The sequence below is a fragment of the Giraffa tippelskirchi genome, chromosome 8 (assembly GCF_054371585.1).
Source record: "Giraffa tippelskirchi isolate mGirTip1 chromosome 8, T2T-mGirTip1v1.2.pri, whole genome shotgun sequence".
NCBI lineage: Eukaryota > Metazoa > Chordata > Mammalia > Artiodactyla > Giraffidae > Giraffa > Giraffa tippelskirchi.
The window spans coordinates 7,206,867-7,219,336 of NC_137282.1; the positions used below are offsets into that span (position 1 = coordinate 7,206,867).

Below are 12,470 nucleotides of genomic sequence, written 5' to 3' on the forward strand. Positions count from 1 at the left end.
TACCATGTCATTTATTCAACAATATGAAGGAAGAATAGACAAGCTTTTATTGTCAGCACATTCCTATGCGCTTACAATGAGATTTGTCCTCACATCATGATTAGGAAATAATCAGAATTCCAGATGTTTTGAGAAGTTCTGTATCTCTGCACAATATATACCCCAACCTCACAATCCATCGGCCATCAAGTACGACCGTAAGGGCCACAGCCCTGGAAGAACTGCAGCATTCATGGTGCCCAGCATCCCCTCCTCCTGGGAACCAGGGTCCAGGCAGGGAATGACCTGTCCACTTCGTGACTGGCACTCTGTCCGAGCATAGCCGCATCCGTCACACCTCCTGGTTTTTTCCTTCCCACTGGATCTACATAATGTAATTATTACCCCCACCCATTTTCTTCCACGCTGAACTCTTCACCTCAAAAGAAGTGAACTGTTTAATCGGGTGGGGAGCCGGTGGTTGAAACAGGCAAACCTCCATTTCCCAGTCATGCCACAGAAAGGTACCGACTGACCCCCAGGGCCCAGTTCTATGATGAGGCTGCCGCCCCTGCCCTCATGGAGCTCACAGACCCTCAGCTCCCCACCACCTCACCTCCCTCAGCTCCCCGCCACCCTGAATTCAGAAGGCTGTGGAGTCTGGGGGCATCGCAGGGGCTGCAGGAGCATCTAACTACACCTGAGCCACGACAAGCAGGTGGGAAGGGAGAGAAGAAATGGGAGAGAGGAAGACAGTCGTGAATGTGGCCGGGAGTGCAGACTCCCAGAGACCTCAACAGCGGGTGAGGAGGGGGGTGAGAAGGTTGGGAGTTTCCCTGAGGGAAGGAACCATGTCCAAAAGGCCATGGAGCCAGTAAAACAGTTGAGAGATGGAAATGGTCCTATCTGTGTTTAAAATGCTCACTGCAAGGCCATGATGCAGCTAGGCTGGGGTGTGGAACCTTCCAGAAAGCTCCAGGCGTGGGGGCTGGGGGGACATACAGGCAGGCACTCAGGACAAGTGGTGGTTCTCATGCAGGTGAGGGAAACGAGGAGGCTCCTCGAACTTGTAGCTTTCTTTTTTTCCAAAACACACGTTGCGTATCATTTACATGTTCATGCGTGACCCAAACAAAATGGCCCTGTCCTCAGCCTCTAAACTTCAAGGAATACTGACTAAATTTCGATAATAGAAAGGGAAGCAGAGGCCAGCGAGGTTACTTGAAAGATAAAGGAGAAGCAGTACAGACCGCTGACCAGGCACAGGACAGCAAGCGGTTGTAGCCAGGTGAACTGGGGTTCGAATCCCAGGCTGGCCACTTGAAACCTCAGGCAAGTTTTCCTAACTGGATGTCAGTTTTCTCACTTCTAAAAGGAGGATAAGGATGTAACCTACCTAAGGAGCTGTGCCGGGAGGTTTTTATAAGGAGAAAGTGCAAAAGGCAGCACCTGGCCCCCAAAGAGCGCTCATCACACAATCTCTACCACTACACAGCACAGAGGATTTCCCAGGCCCAGAAAAGAATAGAATTTTTCATTTTAATATTAGCATTTACTGTTAAGACATCCTGAGCTCTGTGCACTGGGCAAGAAAGAGAACATGGACACCACAGCAGGTGGCTACAGTCAGATGCTCCTTCTCGATTTCAAGTGAAGGTGCTCAGGTGGGGACTGTGAGGTGCTCCCACCCAAAATCCGCCAGCAGTATGCGGGGAGTGCACGCTTAGAAGACAGAGTCACCGAAAAGGAGAGGAATTACCTACTTCAGAGCAGACGAGCAGAGAAACCCAATGCTATTAAAAAAAAATGTTGTAAAACTAGCAGAAAAATCTTGAGTGAGACCAGAGTAGTTTTGACAGAGGTGATAAGATTGCTACTCCACCTTATGATAAAGAGCATTGTATATTTTATTGTTATCTGTAAATTGTGTACTAATTCTCTACACCAGTAACATTTAAAGTAATTTACGTACATAGGTATAGATACATATGCAACTCCTTTTTTCACCAGATCACTGGTTGTTAACAGTTCCCAGCACATCACCACTTTCTCCAAAACTAGTTAAAAGCATCGCAATTGTATCTGCTGACTCAGCAATCTTCCGATGAAAGGGGACAGATGTTACTGATCTAAATACAGCAATCCCTTCTTTGTACATTTCTTTACTAGAGTTTTCCCAGAACTTGGACTAGAAGTATTATAGCTTTGGCTCTTATATTTAGGTCTATGATCCATCTAGGGGCTTCTCAAATGGCACTAGTGGTAAAGAACCCGCCTGCCAGTGCAGGAGACACATGAGATGCGGGTTCAAGCCTGGGTCACAAAGATTCCCTGGAGGAGGGCATGGCAATCCACTCCAGCATGCTTGCCTGGAGAATCTCACGGACGGAGGATCCTGGCAGCCTATAGTCCGTGGGATGGCAAAGAGTCAGACATCACTTAGCTGCTAAACAACAGCTAGGTCCTTGTATTGGCCAGGAAACAGTAAAAGTACTAATCTGCATCAGCCTTTAAGAAGTCAACCCTTGTCTAAGGCAACCACTAGAAGAACATAAAAGAATGTGTAACCCACAAGCCAAAGAAGAGAGGGAAAAAATGGAAAAGTAATAAATACTTGCTTAAAAACAAGGCAAGAAAGAAGAGAAAGACAAACAAGAACGGGTGGGACAAATGGAAAATCAGACAGTCAGATGGTAGCTTGAAACCCAAATAGATCTGCAATTTTGTTAAAGGCAAAAAGACTAGTCCAATTATAAGACAGATTGATAGATTAGATGCACAATAAAACTTAACTATACTGCTTGTAAGAGAGGTACTTTAAACATAAGGATGCAAATGGTTGATGGTAATAGGCTTTTAAAAAGTTAGAGCATGCCAACACTAACCTAAAGAAAGCTGGAAGGACTATGTTAATCAAAGCAGACTTTACAGGAAAAATCACTGTCATCAGACTAATATAGCAATCTTATATTTTGTATAAATGTAATAAATGTAATATTGCTTGAACCATACAAAGCAAAAAGTGAAGGAAATGAGGGAGAGGTAAACATAAGCACTTATCCATAATCATGGTGAAATATTCCAACACACATCTCTCAGAAGCTAGTAGTACGAACTGAAAAAATTCAAATATTCTATCCTTTTACTTTTAACATCTCTATGTCCTTAATGTAAGAAGTGTCTCTTATAAGCAGCACAAAGTTGGTCTGACACACTTTTTAACTGAACAATACTACAAACACTCTTCCACACTCAACAACTGTAGAACACGCCTCATTTTCAGGAGTAAACAGAATGTTTACAACAACTGACCTCCTGCTGGGCCAGAATGCAAGTCTCAGCAAATGTCTAAAGATGGAAATTACACTGAGTGCATTCACTGATCACAGTGAAATCAAGCCAGAATCAATTAACAGAACTGAAAAAAAATCCTCCAGTGCCTAGATATTAACCAATAAACTTTTAAACAATTCATTCATCAAATATTATTTAGAACTGAATGATAATGAAAATATAAATCCTTCCAGAAGGAAAAACCTCTAAGTCAAGAAGTCATCTTTTGATCCGTCCCCTGAAAGTGGTGAACAGGTCTGCTTCCCTCCTGACCTGTTGTCCTAAGATCCGTGACTTTTATTAACAGACTACGCTCTGAGCCTCCACCTGAGAAGGGGCCCGCCTCCCTGCTACACTGGGGTCACTGGAAGCAAATGGTTAAATGCCTTGGACACAGACCCTGGGCAGCCACTCCATGGAAACAAGAACCTTCTGTTTTACAGTGAGAAATGGTGCCGCCCTTCCTCCCAGTGCCCGGCACGTCTCTCCCAGGAGAAGAACGCCTGCCCGCACGAGACTGTCCGACCACCTCCTCAGCAGAGGAGACCCTCCAAGACTGTTCCTTCCGCCATTCTAATTCCCGATGGCCCTTATCATTGCTGCTGCTGCTGCTGCTAAGTTGCTTCAGTCGTGTCTGACTCTGTGCGACCCCATAGACGGCAGCCCACCAGGCTCCCCCGTCCCTGGGATTCTCCAGGCAAGAATACTGGAGTGGGTTGCCATTGCCTTCTCCGGCCCTTATCATTAAGAGACGATTATCTTGACTTTCACCTGGACACCTGAGCTGCCTTCTGGTGCTTGAGAATTACATAAGGCCACCAATGCATACACTTGGACTTCCCTGGTGGCTCAGACGGTAAAGCGCCTGCCTACAATGCGGGAGACCCAGGTTCAATCCCTGGGTTGGGAAGATCTCCTGGAGAAGGAAATGGCAACCCACTCCAGTACTCTTGCCTGGAAAATCCCATGGATGGAGGAGCCTGGTAGGCTACAGTCCGTGGGGTCACAAAGAGTCAGACATGACTGAGCGACTTCACTTTCTTTCTTTACCAGTAGGTAAAACTCTCACACATACTCCGGTTTGAAAAGAAAGTCTATAATTACTAATGAAGATCTTGTGTTACAGCCTCTGATGAAATTGCCTGCACGCTTCATAATAATGTATTTCCTGTAGCTCAATAAAAATGAAGCATTTACAGTAGTAATAATAAATATAATATTCAAAAGATAATTCTGTTTTATGCTTTTAAATATCCATCAGTATATTAATTGGAGCAATCACCACTCACCCATCCCCTTAAATCTCAGTGGTTTAAAACAACAAAGGTTTAGTTCTCTTCCAAATCGCCACAGTGACTCAGGGCCTTAGGCTGCCATCGCCTTCTTGCTGCAATGTCATCTGGGTGTCACGCGGCCAGAGGGACACAGGCGCACACACAGGCGCACACAGGGAGGTCGGACCCGACCAGCTCAGACCTGGCCTCTCAGTCCGGAAGGGACACACCCTGGCCATGCTCACATTCCATTGGCCAGAACCAGTCATGTGACCCTACCCAGATGCCAAGGGGCAGGCGAGGGTGGTCTCCCAGTGATCACGAGGAAAGTGAAGTGGTTTGTTGAACAGCTGACACTGTTCTTGCCTCAAATGCACATCAGACTCCCCAATTCGTTAAAGAGGAAGGAAGTGGTCTTCACTGATGTGGGTACCAACTTCACACACATCGTGTTTAAACAGAAAGGAGACTTGGGAACCAGATGTGTTATTCCCATTTTATAGATGAAGAAATCAAAGCACAGAGCTAATAAATAGGCGAGTAAGAAGCTGACCCCACAACTATGACTCCAAGGTCATATGACTTCTCAATCAACCTCAGTCTTAGGTGGATCCAAGTGTGGCCCACAGCCTCCCTGCATCAGAGTCCTTGAGGTGCCTCTGCAAATTGTGGGATCCTGAACAATAAACAAAAAGAAAAGACAACCCACAGATCAGGAGAAAATATTTGCCAACGATGTGACCAATATGGGATTAATCTCCAAAATTTACAAACAGCTCATGACATTAAGTAGCATCAAAACAAACAGCCCACTCAAAAAATGGGCAGAAGACTGAAAATACACATTTCTCCAAGAAGACACACAGATGGCATATGGTACACGAAAAATGTTCAACATCACTAATTATTAGAGAAATGCAAATCAAAACTACCGTGAGATATCCCCTCACACCAGCCAGAAAGGCTATCACCAAAAAAATCCACAAACAGTAAATGCTGGAGAAGGTATGGAGAGAAGGGGACCCTCCAAAACCAATGGTGGGAATGTAAATCGGTGCAGCCACTATGGAGATCAGTACGGCGGTTCCGCAAAAAACTAAAACCAGAGCTTCCATATGACCCTGCAAGCCCACCCCTGGGCATATATCTGGAGAAAAACACGATCCAGAAGGATACATGTAGCCCCATGTTCATCACAGCACTGTTTATAACACCCAAGACATGGAAGCAACCTAGATGTCCATCAACAGAGGGATGGATAAGGAAGATGTGGTACATATATACAATGGAATATTACTCACCCACTACAAAGAATGAAATAATGCCATTTGCAACAACATGGATGGACCTAGAGATACATAGTCATACAGTGAAGTAAGTCAGACAGAGAAGGAGAAATATTCTATGACATCCATTATATGTGGAATCTAAAAAGAAATGATACAAGTGAACTTAGAAAACAGAAAGACTCATTGACTTGGAGAACAAATTTATGGTTGCTGGGGGAAGGGATAGTTAGGAAATTTGGGATGGACATGCAGACATCGCTATATTCAAAATGGAAAACCAGCAAGGACCCACTGTATAGCACATGGAACTCTGCTCAATGTTCTATGGCAACCTGGACGGGAGGGGAGTCGGGGAGGGGATGGATCCATGTATATGTATGGCTGAGTCCCTTCAGGGTTCATCTGAAATTATTACAACACAGTTAATCAGCTATACCCCACTGCAAAACAAAACGTCAAAAACAACACCCAAACAAACAACAACAAAAAATTGTGGGTTCCAGAGCCGCACACACATTTACTGAATAAGAACCCCCGGTTACAGGAACCTGCACTTTTAAGAAGGGGGCTCCATACCATTGATCGTGTTATCTTTAGCACTCAACAGCAAATTCTAAAATAATGTCTTTCAAGAAAGCAGAACAATGTAAGGGAAAAAGAAGAGATTCGTTAGGTTTAGGAGGGGAGAGGCCTTGTGACAAATTGAAAATCCTTCAGATGAAAGACTCAGAAGCCAAGAACCCTGGCCCTCAACCAGTTAACCCCCTGAGTGATCTTAGGAGCACTCACCAGCGCTGAATCAATTCTGAAGGAAGATGACACTGTCTCCAGAGGAATCAGTGGAATCATGCTAAATGATCTCTAAGCCCACTTTGGTTCTAGGAAATTGTGAGAACTATAAGTGAGACAGTAAAACAAACACAGAGTGAGAAAAGTAATAACAGTATTGAAAATAATAGCTGATCTCAGCAAAGCGCTTTTTGTTGAACAAAGACGAGCTTCTTCTGAAATGTATAGGGAAAGGCAAAAGAACTAAAATAACTAAAAGCAACCTGGGGAAAGAAGAATAAGGAGAGAGGAGTCACAGTATCCCGTTTTGAGACTCACTCTGTAATCAAGACAGCAGGGTATTTATTGGCGGAGGCATAGACACATAGATCAATACAACAGATTTAAGAACCCAGAAATAGCTCATCAGTATGGCCAATGAATCTTTTTTACAAAGACACAAAGGCAACTGAATGGAGGAAGTATAGTGTCTCCAATAAATGGTGTCAGAATGATTGTTTATCCATACTCAAAAAAAAAGGAAAGAATTTCAATTGAAACCTCATACTTTAAACAAAAATTAAATCAAAATAGATCCTAGATGTCAATGTAAAATGTAAAAATATAAAGCTTTTAGGAACAGAGGAGAAAATCTTTATAATTCAGGGTTAGGCAAAGAAATTGCAGACATAACAAAAGCATGATCAATAAAAGAAAAAAATTCAATAAATTAAAAACTTTCACTCTAAAAAACATCCAGCCAAGGAGGATGCTACATAAAGAGAGAAAACGTGTGCAAGTCACATATCTGACAAAGGACTTGTACGCTGAACATATGAACTTTCTAAATTCAATAGTAAGAACAAAAACAATCCAAAAAACAGACCATCACTGAAGAGAATATACAGAGGACAAATAAGTTCACGAAGAGATGTCCAAGACCACTAGCCATTAGGGAAATGCAAATTAAAGTCACAGTGAGATACCGCCTCACAGCTCTCAGGATGGCAAAAATAAAACGCAGCAGCGCAGAGAGACTGGAGGTGGCCTACACTGCTGCCAGGAATGTAAAATAGGACAGCCACCAGGGAAACAGCCTGACGGGTTGTGTGTTGAAGTTAAACATACACTTCACACATGACTCAGCAATCACCATTTTAGGAAACAAAAAACGCTCACACAAAGTGGACATACGTTTTCACAGCAGCTTTGTCTGTAACAGCCCAAGAACTGACAACAACCCAAATGTCTTTCGAGCAGTCAACGGATGAACCAACTTGGGGCCACTGCCGAGCAGGGAAAAGGCAAGGACTGCTGCCCACGAACCTGGACGGATCTCAAGGTCATCCCACGGAGTGGAAGAGCGATCTCCAAAGGTGTCATTCCCCTTGCACGACATTCGCCAAGAGTCATGGAGAACAGACCCACGGTGGCCAGGGGAGGGTGGAGGGAGGGGGTGACCGTGACGGGAGAGCCTTTGTACAAACAGAACAACCCTGCATCCTACTGGGGTGGTGGTTGCAGGAAGGTGTGTCCTGAAATTTCATAGAACTGTACACACACACACACAAACACACAAAAGATGGCATGAAAAAGAGTGAAATCCAATAAGGTCTGTGCTTAATAGTGTTGTACCAAGGGCAGTTTCCTGGGTTTCATGAAGCACTGTCCTCACGGAAGATGCCATCATTAGATGAAGCTGCAATGGTTTCAGGAGAATTTTCTCTACTGTTTCTTCAACTTCTTGTGAGTCTAAATGATTTCCAAGTAAAAAGTTTAAAGACAGCTGATATCAGGACTTCCCTGGTGGTCCAGTGGCTAAGACTCCACACTCCCAGTGCAGGGACCTGGGTTCAATCTCTGGTCAGATCACAGCGGAGAGTTAGCATGCTGCAAGTAAAGATCCCACAGGCTGCAACTAAGACCCGACACAGGCAAATAAATAACTAAACATACTTTAAAAATTAAAGCAGCTGATCATTTGTTGAGTACTCTCTAGGTAGCCGTACTGTTCTGAGAACTTTATGGTTATCCACATATTGAATACTCAAATCTTTACAGTAGACACTGTGTTCATCACATTTTATAGATGAGGAAACTGAGTTTCAGAAAAGCGAAGCGATTTGGGCACGGATGTTGGTAAATCCAGGATGACCAGCCCCAGAGTCTTAGCCAATAAGTAGTATTAAAAAAAAAAACAAACCAGCAAGTCAAAGAAAATGTCAGAGCAGGAGTTAATAATATGGAAAGAAAAGAAAAAGGACACAAAAGAGAGAACCATGACCACCAGAGAAAAGACCGGGGGGTGGTCATCCCTGGCCACTCTGTACGTGTCCCTAGGAGGACATGGGGTCCCTTTTGATCCACGTGTTTCTAAAGCCTGAGGAGGACCCAGAGAGACGGAAGGAGCTTTGTCAAAGGAGTGCCAGTCAGAGGAACTAGAAGAATGAATGAAACTGGCAGTTGATTCGACTCAAAATTAAACCTGTGTGGTGAGTACCCCTCCCCACCCTCCAGGGCTGCACCGGCCGGTGGAGGGCGTGCAGCGCATTATCTGACTGGGTCAGCTGGTCCATTTTACAGACAAAGAAACCGAGCTGCAGAGGGGCTGAGCTCCAAGCCAAGTCCCTCGGGGGCCAGGGTGGACGTGTGAAGTTCCAGCCTTCAAGCCCAGACTTCCCCCGACACGACACACTCTGCTAAGTTCAAAGATGTAAGGGCTTGATGCGTCCTCTGCCTGCTGGCATTTAAAAAAAAAAATCAATGATGTTCCTTTCCAGTTGCAAAAACTTCCATTCATCGCCGTGCGGCTAACCCAGTTTGACATCAGCTCCACCTCCCCCGATCTCTGTTTTTGTGGGACCTCATTCATCCCGTAAGTTAACCCACATTTCTGATTATCACTCTCTCAACAACCTCCCTGTGGAGGTAACCAGTCGAATTAGAAGAAACTTAAAAGAGAAAGGGGAAGAACAATGACCCTCATTCGACAGATAAGAACCTGGGCTGCCCACTCGGGTAGGTGGCTGGGAAGCGACTCCAGGACAGGTGAGGAGGGAACTCCCTGAAGATTTCATAACAGAACCAGTGCTCAGCACAGAGCAAATGCCCCTGGCAGGACTCCGCCCATCTGGCCCGTGTGGACAGTGATGCAGCCACAATTACCAGGTCGGAAGAGACACCCACGAAAGTGTCCCGGATGTGTATGTATGTGTGTGTGCCCCAAGAGAATTTCATTTATGGAGATTGAAATTTGAATTTCCTTTCACTTTTTGCTAATTTTTTAAATTAATAGGTGAATTTTTGGAGAAGTTTTAAGTGTACAGAGAAACTGAGCTGAAAGTACAGTCTCCAGGAACTCCCAACCACCCCACGGGAGTTCCCCTATTACTCACATCTTTCCTTCCTTTGGAATGTTCATTACAACTGATGAACTAATACAGATACTTAATTATACGTTATTGACGATAGACTTATTGATACATCTTTTGTCACCCGAATATTATTGACCAGAGATATTTCAATTTTCACTTACATAACAAATCGCCAGCCACAGCGTCAGTTACTGCAAAAAATCCCCCGGTCAGTAATGCACTAACACACTTTTCATTAAGGTTCGCTCTTGGTGACTCAGCCTATCGTTTCTGCCAAATGCAGACAAGTACCCAGCATCACAAGATCACACAGAATAGTGTCACTGCCCTAAAAGTCCCGCGCGCTCTGCCTGTTCATTCCTCCCCCTCCCAACTCCTGGCAACCACGGATCTTTATTATTTGTTTATTTTTGACCGCACTGGGTCTTCATTACTCTGCGCGGGCTTTCTCGAGCCATGGTGCTTGGGCTTCTCCTTGCACTGGCTTCTCTGGCTGTGGCCACTGGCTCCAGGGCATGCAGGCCTCAGTGGTTGTAGCTCTCAGGCCCTAAAGCTCGGGCTCAGCAGTCGTGGTACATGGGCTTAGATGCTACGCAGCATGTGGGATCTTCCCAGACCAGGGATCGAATTCGATCGAATCTGATCGAATGTGTCCCCTGCACCGGTAGGTAGAGTGCAATTCACTGCACCCAAATCACTCATCTTTTCACTGCCTCTAGAGTTTTACTTTTTGCTGAATGTCATAAAGTTGGAATCACACAGTACGCAGCTTTTTCAGACTGGCTTCTTCCATTTAGCCATGTGCATTTAAGTTTTCTCTACGTCTTTTCACAACTTGAGAGATTTTTTTAATAGACTTTTTTAAGACCAGGGCTTCCCTGGTGGCTCAGACGGTTAAGAATTTGTCTGCAGTGTAAGAGACGCACGTTCAATACCTAGATTGGGAAGATTCCCTGGAGGAGGGATGGCTATCCACTCCAGTGTTCTTGCCTGGAGAATTTCATGGACAGAGGAGGCTGGTGGGCTACAGTCCACGGGGTTGCAAAGAGTCAGACACAACTGAGTGACTAACACTTTCTTTCACTTTCTTAAGACCAGTTTTAGGTTTGCAGAATAGATCGGAAAGTACAGACCATGCCCCCAAACTCCCTCTCTGCACACACTCAAGGTTTACAACTTGTACTAGTGTGATGTGTTTGTTATAACTGGTCAACTACTGTTGGTACATTATTACGAACTGCAGTTCACACTGTGAGATTAAGCACCAGGCTATGGCACGTGGATAAGGATGTGTGTGCCCATCAGTTTCATCACTGAGTGATATTCCATGATGTGGATGTACCATGGTTTATCCATTTACTGCTGAAGGACTTTGGGGTTTGTCCCCATCTGGAGCCATTACGAATAAAAGTGCTATACTGCAAATGCTTGCATTCATGGCTCTGTATGGACCTAGTTTTCAATTGATTAGAAGAATACTTAGGAGCATGATTGCTGGATTGTGCGGTGAAAATATGCTCAGCTTTGTTGAAACTGCAAACTGTCTTCCAAAGCAGCTGTACCATTTTGCACCCCCACCAGCAACAAATCAGAGTTCCTGTTGTTCCACAGTCCTCGCCAGCACTTGGTGCTGTCAGTGTTTTAGATTCACCCATTCCAGTCGTCTGGAGTGATATCTTAGTGTCGCTTTAACCCAAGTATATATATTTTTAAAAGTACATTGTTCAACTCCCTAAAGTAAAAAGCAACTTCTGATAAATTGCATAATAAACTGCCAGGAATCAGCTCTGAATGGTCATTCTCAGAAATTCCAATCACAAAAGAAGGCTCTGTTGAGAGAGGAAAAAATTATCTTTAAAACAATTCATTCCCATTGCTGACGGCAAGGTTGATATGATTTGGAACCTGAAATACACTGAGCTTGAAGAAAACAAATCAAAATTTGTCCCATCATCACTAATATGCTAAACTATAAACTTTCAAAGGCAGTTGGACACCTGAAGTTGAGAGATTAAAAAAAAAACTGTCTTCTGTGACCCCTGGCCACGTAGAGGCATTTTCTCTGACGTTCCTGGATTTGCTTTGACAACGTTCTCAGATTTAAACACTGCGCACTCCTAAATTGCTTTGTACCATTTCTAAGGCACTAAAACTTGAACAGCGGGGAGGGGAGGGAGGGCTGGGCTTTTTCCTTCTTCTATAGCTTGTCCAGATGTTCTCTAGCACTTTTTATGGAAACTAGAGCACCAGAATAATGGGAAGAAAGGTTTCACTATTATTACACCTGCCATGGCTTGAATTTTCATAAAGACATTCTCTTACTATATTTATGTCGAAGCAGCATTTCACACCTGCATGTTGATACAATGGTTTTGAGGTTCATTAACTCAACAAAGATTCAGGCAATAAAGTGCAAATAATTCTTGAAAGAAGTCATTCAATTTCATGTTCTT

The 12,470-nt window shown here is 44.2% G+C and overlaps 1 protein-coding gene and 1 non-coding gene across 11 annotated transcripts in view; one reads left to right on the forward strand and one right to left on the reverse strand.

Annotated features, from left to right (window-relative positions):
- CSGALNACT1 (chondroitin sulfate N-acetylgalactosaminyltransferase 1) overlaps positions 1-12,470 on the reverse strand; it is a 323,001-nt gene that overhangs the window by 187,788 nt on the left and 122,743 nt on the right. The gene's annotated exons all lie outside the window — the stretch shown is intronic.
- TRNAC-ACA (transfer RNA cysteine (anticodon ACA)) lies at positions 4,151-4,222 on the forward strand. Its single transcript has one exon. It is a non-coding gene; the product is annotated as a tRNA-Cys (tRNA).